Genomic DNA, 12,448 nt, shown 5'->3' with positions numbered 1-12,448 from the left:
ACAAATGCTGGTAAAGGTTAGGGGCAGGGGAACCTTTATACACTGTTGGCAGGAATGTTAATTAGTACAGCTACTGTGGAAAACGATGGAAGCTGCTCCAAAAAACTAAAAATAGGCTGATCGTGGTGGGCCACACCTGCAATCCCAATAACTTGGAAGGCCGAAGCAGGAGGATTGCAAGTTTGAGGCTAGTCTGGGCAACTTAGCAAGAATTTTTCTCAAAATAAAAAAGCTAAGGGCTGGGCACAATGGCACATGCCTGTAATCCCAGCAGCTAGGGAAGGTGAGGCAAGAGGATTGAGAGTTCAAAGCCAGTCTCAGCAAAAGTGAAGCACTAAGCAACTCAGTGAGACTGTCTCTAAATAAAATACAAAATAGGGCTGGGGATGTGGCTCTGCAGTTGAGTCCCCCTGAGTTCAGTGCCCACCCCACAACTTACTGAGACCGTGACTCAAAACAATCTAAAAGGCTGGGGATGTAGCTCAGTGGTAAACCACCCCTGATTCCCATCTCCAAAACCAGAGAAACAAAAACAAAAAATAAAACTACCATACGGTCCTGTGCCATATGGTATGTGCCACTATTGGGCATAAATCTGAAGCAATCAGAGTCAGCATGCTTTAGAGATACCTGTGTACCCATGTTTATCATGGTGCTTCACAATAGCTAAATTATAGAAACAGCCCAGATGCTCATCAGCAGATGAATCAATAAATAAAACATGGCATAACCAAGTGTGGTGGCACATACTCGCAATCCCAGTGACTTGGAGCCTGAAGCAGGAGGATCACAAAGTTCAAAGTCAGCCTGGGCAACTTACTGAAACCCTGGCTCAAAACAAACAAAGGAAGGCTGAGGCTGTAGCTCAGGATAGGCCCTGGGTTCAATCCCCAGTACCACACACACACACACCAAAAAAAAAAAAAAAAAAAAAAGAAGAAGAAGAAGAAGAAAGAAAGAAAAGAAAATGTGGTATGTCCCGGTATAATATACCTACACAATAGAAACTGCCATCGTATTTTTTATTGGCTGTACATTTTAAAAATCACTTCCAGCTGGGTGCATAGTGGCACAGGCCTATAATCTCTATTCTTGAAGTCAAGGCAGGAGGATCATAAATTGAAGCCAATTTGAGCAACTTAAAAGAAATCTTGTCTCAAAAATTTAAAAAGGGCTAAAGATGTAGCTCAGTGCTCAAACACTTGCCTAGCATGCATGAGGCCCTGGGTTTGATCCCCAGTACTGCAAGAAATAAAAAATAAATCACTGTTTCAAAAAATGCTTTAAGCTATGTGCAGTGATGCATGCCTATAATCCCAGAAGCTTGGGAGGCTGAGGCAGGAGGATCAGGAGGTCAAAGCCAGCTTCAGCAAAAGCGAGGCACTAGGCAATTCAGTGAGACACTGTTTCTAAATAAAATACAAAATACAAAAAAGGGCTATGTATGTGGCTCAGTGGTCGAGTGGCCCTGAGTTCAATCCCTGCTACCAAAATCAAAAGGAAAGAAAATAAAAATAAAAACCCACAAAAAACAAAAACTGCTTTAAAAAAAAAAGAAAAAGAAAGAGACTCTGGGGAGTGGTAGGTGCTGGGTAGCATCTATTTTTTCTCCTTCCAGTTCAGGGCACATTCTGCCCTATACTCACCTTCTGAAAATAGACCCAACTCCAAGTTCAGCACTCTTTCCACCAAACTCCAGTGGCTACAACATATTTTTAGTGAACAATGACATATAGATTTATGCCTAACAATTAATGATGCACTTTAAAAAAAATTGTGGGATAAGTACATAGTGATATGGACATCTTTATACATTCCCAACATAAGGTTTTAGACATAATATACAAATTGCTAACATCATTTGGCTAACTGACAATATGTATCACAAGCCTAAAAATGCTTAAGTTATTTTTTTCCCTAGTAAATTTTTTTTGAGGTGCTAGGGTTTGAATCCAGGGCTTTGGGCACTGAATTCAGGCAAGCACTCTACCCTTGATCCACATTCCTAGTCCAGTGATTCTTGATTCTGACAATCAATCCCAAGGAACTAATCCTACATACACAAAAACTTTTGCATAAATGCATTTGATAAACTGGGGGTGGTGACAGGCAGCTGTAGGCCCAGCTCTTCAGGAGGCTGAGGCAGGAGGATCACTTGAGTTTAGGAGTTCAAAGCAAAAAAAAAAAAAAAAATTGCTGCATTACTGATAATAAGGAAAGATTGGAAACAATCTATAATAAAACCTAAAATAATAGTTAACTGAATTATGAGAGAGCCACCTCCCCAAACATTTGAGGTAGCTAGAGAAGAGACATAAAGCAGAACAGTGTTTGTCAGGGTCAGGAGAATGGGTAGTTATCTGTTTAATGGGTACAGAGTTCCAGTTTTACAAGATAAGAAGAGTTCTAGAATTGAGTTGTGGAGATGGTTATATAACCACATAAAGGTACTTAATGCTACTAAACTGTACCCTTAAATTTTGTTAAAATGGTAAATTTTATATTATGTATATTTTATATAATTTTTAAAATTATTCACTGAGTTGGTGTAGCTAGGTAGTAGTATGCTTGCCTAGCAAACCCTAAGGCCTTGAGTCTCCAGCACTGCAAAAAAGAAAAAGAAAGAAAAGTACTAAAGACACTTAAAAAGACACTAAAATGTCCCTTTTTCTAAAAACCAATTTACTTTAATAGAACTTTTCTGGAGTCTGGACTATGAGATGGTGAATGAGACCAAGAGGAACATACATTTGTTTGTTTATTTGTACAATGAAACAATATATATGCATTGGACACTGTGCTAGGTGGAGAATACAAGGTGGGACAAAAAAGAGAGCCCTGGACAGAATTGCTCTCAATATTGATCTGAGCTGGAGGCTCACAGTTCTTGGGTAATCCATTAACCCTCTGAGATAACAGACTGATACCTCATGTGCTATGATTTTGTGGGCTGAGGTTGGGTTTCTCTAATGGAAAGATGGTTGGGTCCCAGGAGGATGGTGTGGGCATGGCCACTTCTAATGAACTCCTCTCTCAGGATTGTCCCCATCTCCAAGAAAACTTTCTGGAAGGTGGTGGCAGAGCAAACCAGCTCTCTTGCTTTTAGGCTTTTGAGAGGGGATTAGACCCATGGAATGGTCAGCCAAGTGTAGCACCAGAGAAGCCCTGCCGGGGGTGGGGGGCATGTTCTCAGCTGGTGTCCCATCCCTGCAGCCACAAAAAAAGGCATGGTCTGTGTTCAACACCAAGTCAAATTGGGGGAAAAGGGAAAAGGAGTGTTCTTCTGCAGGCCTGGACCACTTCCATGCTTACTAATTCTTGCTAGAAAGATGTTTTAAAGTATACTCAGACTGGGATGGGGCTCAAATACAATAAGTGGGAGTTGTGCTCGTCATAAATGCAAGTGGGACCATCTGGGCATGGTGGCACATGCCTATAATCCCAGTGACTTGGGAGGCTGAGGCAGAAGGATTGCAAATTTGAAGGCAGCCTGGGCAGATTAATAAGACCCTGTCTCAAAATTAAAAATAAAAAGGGCAGGGGATGCAGCTCAGTGGCAGAGCTGCCCTGGGTTCAGTCCTTAGTGCTGAAAACTTTTTTAAAAAGTCAAAAACAGAGATAGTTCATGGCTCCAGACAATCCTGTTTATTGAGTATCTATCATATCCAGGTTTAGGGGTTATAGAAGCAGCTTAGGAGAGGAGCAAAACAGAGGAGATCAGTGACACCTAGTTCAAGTCTAAAATCTTGAACTTAAGGCATAGATACCTTGGGTGAATCATTTAACCAACTGTGACTCAGTTTCTTACCTGTGAAGTGAGGATAATAATAACATCTACCTTGTGGGTTGCTATGACGGCTTAATGAGTTTCCAGCTGCAAAATGCCTGGATGTCACTCCTTGCACACCTAAACCTATGCAAGCAGCTATTCAGTGACATTCAATAAGCGAGAAACCCTTGAAGCCTGAATACCAGACTCCAGCTCCTCAGGCGCCTGGGGCCTGGAGCGCTCCCCTCCTCTGGCTTTCCCCCTCTTCCCTGCTAAGATTTCCCTCGCCTCCTCCCATCCATGCTGGTTGGAGAAGGGAGCGTGGGGGCTGCGGAGGTGCAGAGGCTGGAGCCGGCTGAAGCCCTGCTGGCTGCTTTGGCTGGCAGCCCCTGTGCCTCCTGATGGGCTCCAGGCCACGGCGTGCCAAGAGCAGGCAGACAGAGCTCGCGATGGGGCAGATTAATATAATCACTATATTACCAGCCCCACTCACTCCCCCACTCTTTCCATTAATGGCGATTATTATACTTATTAGAGGCTCAGCTGCCAATGGTTATTGATTCTCCCTGCTGCAGCATTTTAATCAGGGATTTGAAACTATTGTTGGTAACACAAGCCTCAGAGGGCCCCAGGACAGGTGCAGAGCAGGCCATTGGGGACCTTTGCAGGCAAGCAGGCGAGGTCCCCAGGGTCTCAGAGTCATATGGAGCACTTAATCCAGACAACATCCTGCCTCTGTCTGGTGGCAGGGAAGTGGGCATGGAGAGGGGATGGCCCACCCCCGGGCTTCCCTCTGCCGCAGGCAGCTGTTTCTGGCTGGGGTGTGGCTGGGGCTGGCTCTTGCTGTGAACACGACTCCCCCCACCAGGGAGGCTTCTCTTCCTCACTCATCCAGTGTCCTCACCCCAGGCTCTGCCAGCTGGCGTGAACTGAGCATGCTTGAGTCTCTGTGGAGCCGGGCCAGGGGCAGTGGAAAGTGAGGTGGGATCACCTGGCTGGGTTGTGGCCGCGACACCCTGGCCATTTTCCTGGGGCTTGGCGTGAGGAGGAGAGTGAATTCATGTCTGTTGAACCCTTCCTAGGGGTCAGGCATTGCCTTAGGAGCTTTACCTAAGTCATCGCCTTGAGTCCTCATGTTAATCATGTCAGGAAGCCTGTCTTATAGAAACAGAAACTCAGAGAATCAGGTGATTTGCCCAAGGTCACTTGGCCAGGATAGAGCACAGCTGGGGTTCGCCTGGGTCTTCACACTTTCACAGGTGAGACAAACTCCATTTCATAGATGGTTTGGGGAGAATCTTCCAGAGGTATGGGGATGTCCGGACTGCAATGCTTAACTCTGTTCTGGGGGACCAGCTTTGGGGACCCTGGATGAACTCAAGACTCATCACACGTGAGCCTGGAGAGCCGCCTGCGTGGGCTCTAGAAGTGGGTGAAAGTCCTGTGGCCCCAGCTCTGGCTCCCGGTATGCCCTCTAGATGTCCTTCCCCATCGGTGTGCGCAGGGTAAGGCCACTCTAGCTGGCTGGAGCCCTTGTCCGTTGCTGCCCAAGAGGCACTCTCAGTCCTGGTTGGTGCTGAGCTTCCTCCCACTCACTGCCCAGGATGCTGTGGTTACTCCTGGCTGAGTTTGTGCAAGCCATGGCCACATGAAGCCCTTGCAGCTAGTGCAGAGTGGGGAAGAGCAGCCAATAAAATTCAAGTGAAGATTCAATAAATCAAAAATATTAAACATTATGAAAATGGATTTCATAGAGCCACAAATAAATGGGCATATAATATGAATATTTTTCAGTTCTACTGAAAATAAGAAATGGGTCACATTTTAAGAAGTTAAAAATGACTGCAGGTCTTTGTGGTTGAAACTGGTAAATTCTAGGTCCAGCTGGGGCCCCACCTGCTTTTTGGTGCCAGAGGGGCCAGGACATAATATCCTGGGTACAGGATATTATTATCTTGTGGCCAAGTATCTGTACAAGCAAATGTCTTGGACATCTGGTAGTTGGTACTCTAGTGCTCTCTAGACACCAGGGCCTCTACTTTCCAAGAGGAGATTGGATGGAAGAAGTGGATATAAGTGCTCCCTGGGGACCCCACACATCAGCACACCCTGGCAGTGGGTCCCCTTCTCCCCATGGTTTGCAGAGGGCTCCTGGCTCTCCTCCTCATCTCCCTGGCCTCCCTCTTCATGCAATGGTGGGCATTGCTCACATTCCTGAAATTCTATTGGCAGACTGGCTCCTGAGCCTCCAACAGAATGACCTGCAACCCCTGTGGCTCCTGTCAGGGCAGCGGACCCAGCCTCTGTCTGGTCTTCCCCACTGGGTCTCATCCCTAGGGCTGGGTCTTTGGCATTGGAACTGACGCTTTGTAAAAAAACAAAAAAACAAAAAACCCCCCATCAGTCCGTGCCTCTTTCTTTGCCCCTTTTCCCCTCAAAGCACCAGCTCCTCTGTGACCTTTCAGAGAAGAACAAACACACTCTGGCCCCAGCTGATACTCCAGGGCCTCTGGTGCCTACTGTTCCCAGCCCAGGCACCCTGACCCCACCCCCATCCTGTGTGTAGTGACTGTCTCTGCCCCTCTGACCAGCCTTGTTTCATCCTGGGTTTGCCCCTGTCCTCTGTCCCCCACTCCCTTGCAGTACCCCCAGGCCGGCCTGGTGTTGCTCACGGTGAGGACACACTCCTGTCTGGGAGCAGCAGATTGGTGGGTAGGACTGGAACCCTGAGGATGAGTGGGATGTTATCATGAAGAGAATCGCACCCTTCCGAGCTGCAGATGTGTCTCCTCTGTGCAGTGGAGATGGTACCTGAGTGAAGGTGTGATCAAATCTCTGGGTGCATAGTCCCAGACATTGGGGTCAGCACCCACTTCCTGGGTGGCACCCAATGGCCATTCCATAACCCCTCTCCTTCGTTTTCTTTCCTTTTCCCAGCTAATTTTTTACCTTCTAGTTGTGGCATCTGGGGGTTAGGGATGGAACAGGCCTGGGAGTTGCTGGGCACCTGGAGGGTCTGATGTTGCTGGGGCTGCAGCTCTCTGAAGGCCTCAGGCTTCAGTTCTCGCTTCCCAGCCCCAAGGAGTGACGCATCTGGATCCACGTGGTGGTTCCTAATACGCCCTGAGACTTGGCAATGAGTCACTGCAAGCTGATACCACAGATGTGAAGGGAGCCAGCATTGTGATCTTGGTTATGATAATGAGCATTAAGTGAAACTTGGAAATGCATCAGAGAGGCCGGCTGCCTAGGTCCCTGCCCTTGCCCATTGGGATTTCAGTACAAAGGATCTTTGTCCATTGCCCTTCCCCCACCTGCACCCTTGGGCTGTTCTGATGGCACCCAAGGGAGGGTGGAGGTCTCCTGAGAAGGAACTCTCAGGAAGGAGGGCGACTCCAGGAGGAGGACTGGGACCCACATTCCAGAAACTGTCTAAAGAATACCAGGGTCCTGGAGTAGCCCCACATCTTGATAACCATGACTGCTGCCTGGGTCCCAAAAGGGCTCCAAGAAGGAGAGCTTAAGGCATGCCGCACTTCTCTTATAGCACAACAACAGCTTCTGTTTGTTGGGCTCTGTGTGCTAAATAATGAGCACCATGTGTGTGCACATTACTGAAGTTAATCAGCCTGAGACAGGGTAGTACCCCCATTTTCCAGATGAAGGTAAAACACAAGAAGAATAACCTACCCAGTGGCAGGATTACGACTCAAACCCAGGTTCACCTGCAGGAGTTAACAACCCAGGCCATATTTTGGGAAGGATTGCGATCCAGGGCAGCTTTTCTACATATGGGGAGAGCAGGTGCAAGATGTTTATTAACCGGGGTCCAGCATGAAAGAAAGGGTGTACACAAAACCAGGTAGGGTTAAGGGAAACCCGCAAGGGCAGGTGGGACACTTGGAGTGGAGGGGAACATAGCCGTGGTCCCAGAGACCTGGACGGAGCAAAAGGAGGGCCCGCACCAGGAGACCGGTGGCCTCTTGGCTTGGAAAGAAGAGAGTGTGAAAAAGTGAGTGGAGAAGCCTCTGTGGGCTTTGTCTCCACAGTCAGGCTTCCATGGCTGCCCCACCCCCTCCGCAGGAGCCGGCAGAGAGTGGGAAGCGCTGGAGGGGCAAGCAGGGGGGATTCTATGCAGCCTGCCTCTGGAGCTCCGTGGGACAAATGTGGCCCCAATGCTCTGGGCTTTCTAGGCCCTGGCTGGCACCTGGGCGAGGCTCTTGTGCCTGTGTCCAGGCAGCTGCTTCCCTCTGGCTTATCTGACCATCACCTGACATCCTGGGTGCCAGATCCCCAAGGGAGGATTCCTGTTCTTCTTTCCAGGGACCCAGAGGATGTCCCAGACCTGAACTGAGGCATGTCTGGGGGGCTGGAGGAATATTAGGGGGAGATGGGCAGGAGTGAGGGATAAGCAGCAGCCCGTGAAGGAAGAGGAAGAGGAGAGGAAAGGCCAGGCCACCCTAGCAAAGTCTTCCTGCTTCTCACCTTCAGAACCACGTGCTGTCAATGGCCTGTCATGCTCTCTACAGATTTGCATCATGCTGTGACTATGGGCAAGGCACACCCCCACCATGCAGAAGTTTGCCCTCGGCAGCTGCCTGTGTGGGACCCTATCCATGGGTCACCCAGCCCACAAGAGCTGGGTCGCTAAGCGGGTGAAGAGGGGCCCATGCCAGTGCACCCGCTACTTCCTCCAAGGAAACTTGCAGCCCATGGTGGCCCCAGCTCCCTCCCCTCCCTGCATGGCTGGCTGTGTCTCTCACTGCCAATGGAACTCCCCACAACTCTGGCCCCAGAGTATCAACATGGAGCACATGTTTGATTTGTCAATATAACCCCCATACCTAGGAGTAAGGGAACCACAGGAAGTGGGTCTCCAGCCCTGAGGCGCTTTGTAATCCTGACGGTTCCATATTCACTTCCAGAAAGAGAGACAGTTCGGAGACTCGACCAATAAGGAAGCCATTCTCAATATGTCAGGTAGGAGAGACCAATAACACCAGCTTCCCCAGCCCCGGCGCCCCTCCCCTATGCTCAGCATCCCGTCATGTTAGCAGCTTAGCAAGGTGGGGGGGCTGCCATGGCTTTCTCTTTCTTTCTTCCCCCACCCCAGCAGCTGACGGGGAGTGAGTGGGAGGACAGTAATACTCTGTCAGCTTCCCTGTTGTCTTGTGAGCACATGGAAGGTCTGGACAAATGGAATTCAGGGGCTGGGGAAGAGTAGGCTGAGGCTTGCCCGTCACACCTCCGGACTGCCAAGCCTGCCAAGCAGCCGAAATGGCAGAGCTCGGCTCCTGGGGAGAGCGGCTGCAGTTCTGTTCTACTTCGGTCCCTGGTTTGGAGTCTGGATTGGATTGCATCCCGGGAAATGTCCCTTTCCCTCTGCTAGCCGCTGTCCTCGGTGTCTGTGTCCTATACCCGTGAGAACCAGGTTGAATGGATCCCGTGTCTATGCCAAGACAGCCAGGCCGCAGCCTGTTTCTGGGACATTGGGGCACTGGGGCAGGGAAGAGGGGTGGCTGCGGGTAAGCAGCTCTTCACTGCACCCCAAATCCATGCCCTGAAGAGAAGGAAGAGACGATCCTGTGAACATCTGATGGTTCACCTTCCCCCCTCTGCTGCCTCAACCTCTCTGTGTCACTTGAGTCACAGAACTGAGGACCTAGTTAGAGAAAGAGAGACAGGCAAACGGAAATGACAGAGAGGGATCCAGCTCCCCTGCCCCCAGCTGGCCCCCAGTGTCCCTCTTGTTCTGAATTGCTTTGCCACCGTATTTCTCTCCTTTCTCAGCCCCTCTGGCCTTAGCTGCCCTGAGCTGCTCTTGCCTTCTCATCCATCATGTTGGCTGCAGAGCCCCAGAGCACATCTACAGAGAAACCTCCCCGCCCCGGGCCTCCAAGGAGAAGGGCTCAGCTGTCAGAGAAGAGAGAGGTTTTCAAAGGGTCAGAGCACCAGGCCCTGCAGGATTGATGGGCTCTAAATTACGGGCATCGCATCCCAATGGGTCTTGGCACTCCGGAGCCAGAGCGGATGCCTGAGAGGGTGTCTCTGCTCCCTTTCCCAGGCTTCCCTTCTCTCCTTTCGCGTGTGCTCGCTTCATGGCAGGTGTGTTCCTGTGTCCGTGTAACTTGTTTGTCGCTTTCCGATGGGTGGGGATTTTGCACACACCCTCTGCGTTAGATTGGGAATCTTCTGAGCACAAAGGCTTTTTCCATGGGCGACAGCCCAGCTAGAGGGTTGGACGGCCACTTATACCTAGTGGGTACCAGGATAGAAAGGTCACTGTGTTGATGACGAGTGGCAAAATGAAGAGCAGTTCACATCCAGGAGGACCCAGGCGGTGAGCGAGTGAGGCTGTCCTCAGTCTATGAAGGCAGCGGTGAGCCCAGACTGCACACGCACAGTCACCAAGACAAGCGTCATTCCACATCAAAAGACAGTTTGCAAAATCCTCCTCTGAGCGAGGGTTGCCCCAACTCCTTCCTTCTTTATCTACTGCCCCTTCCCTTTCCTTCTTTGTGGGTGACTAGTCTGTCTGTCTGTCTGTCTGTCTCTCTCTCTTTGGTACTAGGAATTGAACCCAGGGAAGCTCTACCACTAAGTTATGTCCCCAGCCTTTTTTTTTTTTTTCTTTTTGGATAGGGTCTTGCTAAGTTGCCAGGGCTGGCCTCAAACATGTGATCCTCCTGCCCCAGTCTCCCTCCCAGGTTGCTGAGATTGCAGGCATTCCCCACGGAGCCAGGCTGGTCTCTTCTGCTGCGGCTCTCTCTTCAGTTTCTCTTCTGCTTGCATGCCCCTGTGGCTTCCCCTAGGCCTGTCCCTGTTCCTCCCAAGCAGTGCCCTCAGCCTGGCCTCTATGCAGGGGGTGCTCAGGAAGCCCTCACACCCTCCCTGGGAGCCAGCTGAAGAGTCCCACATCTGTGAAACCATTGCAAGTTCTTCCCCCTTAATGGTTCTTTCTGTGCCTCCTACACTTTCTCTCATCCAACCTTGCTACCGTTTTCCTCACCCAGAACTCATATCTTACGTCTTCAAATTCCACTGCATCAACCTCCTAACCAATGACTGCAGGCTTGTCCTCATTAAAACCAGCTTTCCCAGGACTTCCCAAATGCCCACTTGATTCTTCCCATCCCAATCCCCAACATCAGGAAAACTGCTGGGGCTCTGCCTTTGCTCCTGCCACCCACTCTTACTCCTCTGTGCTAAGGTCCTTTGGTTCTGCAGCCCCTGGCCTGGAGTGACATCCACCCACCAACCCTGGATCCCAGGAGCTCCTAATGGCCTGGGATCCCTGCTCCAGCATCCCCGCCTTTGGAACATTTACCTTGATCTCTACACCCACGTGGACTGATGTTCCCTTTGGTGCCACAGCAAGGCTGTGTGTGTGCTCACCTCTGTCGCCACGGTGACTGCTTTGTATTTTAATGGTTTATTCATGTATCCATGCACACCCCTCTCCCCCTGCGTCTCATATCCTCAGCACCTCTTGTTCCTGGCACACAAAAGGAAGGACTCTCAATTACTGAATGAGGGTAGTGAAGTGAAGGAAGGAAGAACTAGGAGTGGACAGGTCTGTAAGCAAAGGCTCATAGGTCAGGGTTAAGAGGATGGCGGGAGAGAGAGGCCAGAGGAGCAGCTTGCGAGGTAAAGGGAAGAGAGTGTCAGATTCCGCCGCAGGGGGGAAGCTTTGAATCTACAAAGCACCCTTTGCATTGCTGCTGCTGCCACCCGCCACCGCTGACACCTTCTCAAAGTGAGGAAAATAAACCTGTTTTCCTTATGACAAATGCTGATTTGATGAGAAACCCTCTGGGCTTCCCAGGAGGTGGCCTTGACTCTGATAGGTGGCGGGCAGGCCAGAGTAAGCGAGGAGAGGAGGGGGAAGAAAAGAGAGAGAGAGGCGGTGGGGGAGGAGAGCAGACTCTGCTGCTTGCTGATTTCTAATGTGGCGGAAGCAAAGCTTGGCTGCTTGGCGGCTCTGCTGTTCTGCTGGGAAGCTTTTTATTTTTTATTTTTTTGGTGCACGGGAAGCAGGAGGGGGGCCTTCCTTTCTCCCTTACTGCTAAGGAGAGCAGGGCTGGCTGCTGGTGGTTAGGCCCTGCAGCCCTGATCTCTGGGAGGTGGTCTAGGGAGGGGCTGGCTTCTGGAGCCCACTTCTGGGGTCAAGAGCTGATCTCTAAGCCCATCGCCCAGGTCCCTGAATATCCTCCCCATTAAGAAAGCCAAAGCACATGAGGACTCCTGGGCCTGTCCCTTCCAGATGATGGAATCCAATGCACTCTGGCCACAGGACAGAAAGAGGAGGAAGGATTTGCCTGAGACCACTCAGCAGGTTACTGTTGGAGCAGGGCTGTGACCAGTCCAAGGAGGTCCAGTCCCCACAGAGTAGTGCGGTCGGGGCCTCCTCTGCTTCCCCTCTAGCCCTCATTTTTAGGCAAAGCCTTCCTGCTCGTACCTGTCCGAAGGGGACTGACATGACTCTGAAGCTCCAAGATGCAGCCAAGCCCCTGCCGGAGTCTTTTTGAGACTGTGACCCAGGGCAGATGACCAGACTGGACTCCCTTAAAACACTCCCTGCCACCCTCCCGTCAAAGTCCTGCGTCTCCTGGAAGCTGCCAAAACTCTCCCTCCAGGAACCCAGGAGGGTTTCCTGGTCTCAGCCTCCCCCACACCCTG

The 12,448-nt window shown here is 50.5% G+C and overlaps 1 long non-coding RNA gene across 1 annotated transcript; it reads right to left on the bottom strand.

The window, feature by feature from the left end:
* Positions 1-3,622: 3,622 nt before the first annotated feature.
* On the bottom strand, positions 3,623-6,875 carry LOC144367178 (uncharacterized). Its single transcript, XR_013426477.1, has 2 exons — positions 6,719-6,875; positions 3,623-6,580 (listed from the first exon to the last, which is right to left on the bottom strand). It is a non-coding gene; the product is annotated as an uncharacterized LOC144367178 (long non-coding RNA).
* Between the last annotated feature and the right edge of the window lie 5,573 nt (positions 6,876-12,448).

The sequence above is a fragment of the Ictidomys tridecemlineatus genome, chromosome 10, assembly GCF_052094955.1.
Source record: "Ictidomys tridecemlineatus isolate mIctTri1 chromosome 10, mIctTri1.hap1, whole genome shotgun sequence".
Classification (NCBI taxonomy): Eukaryota; Metazoa; Chordata; class Mammalia; order Rodentia; family Sciuridae; genus Ictidomys; species Ictidomys tridecemlineatus.
This window is presented reverse-complemented; position numbering and strand designations above follow the sequence as displayed.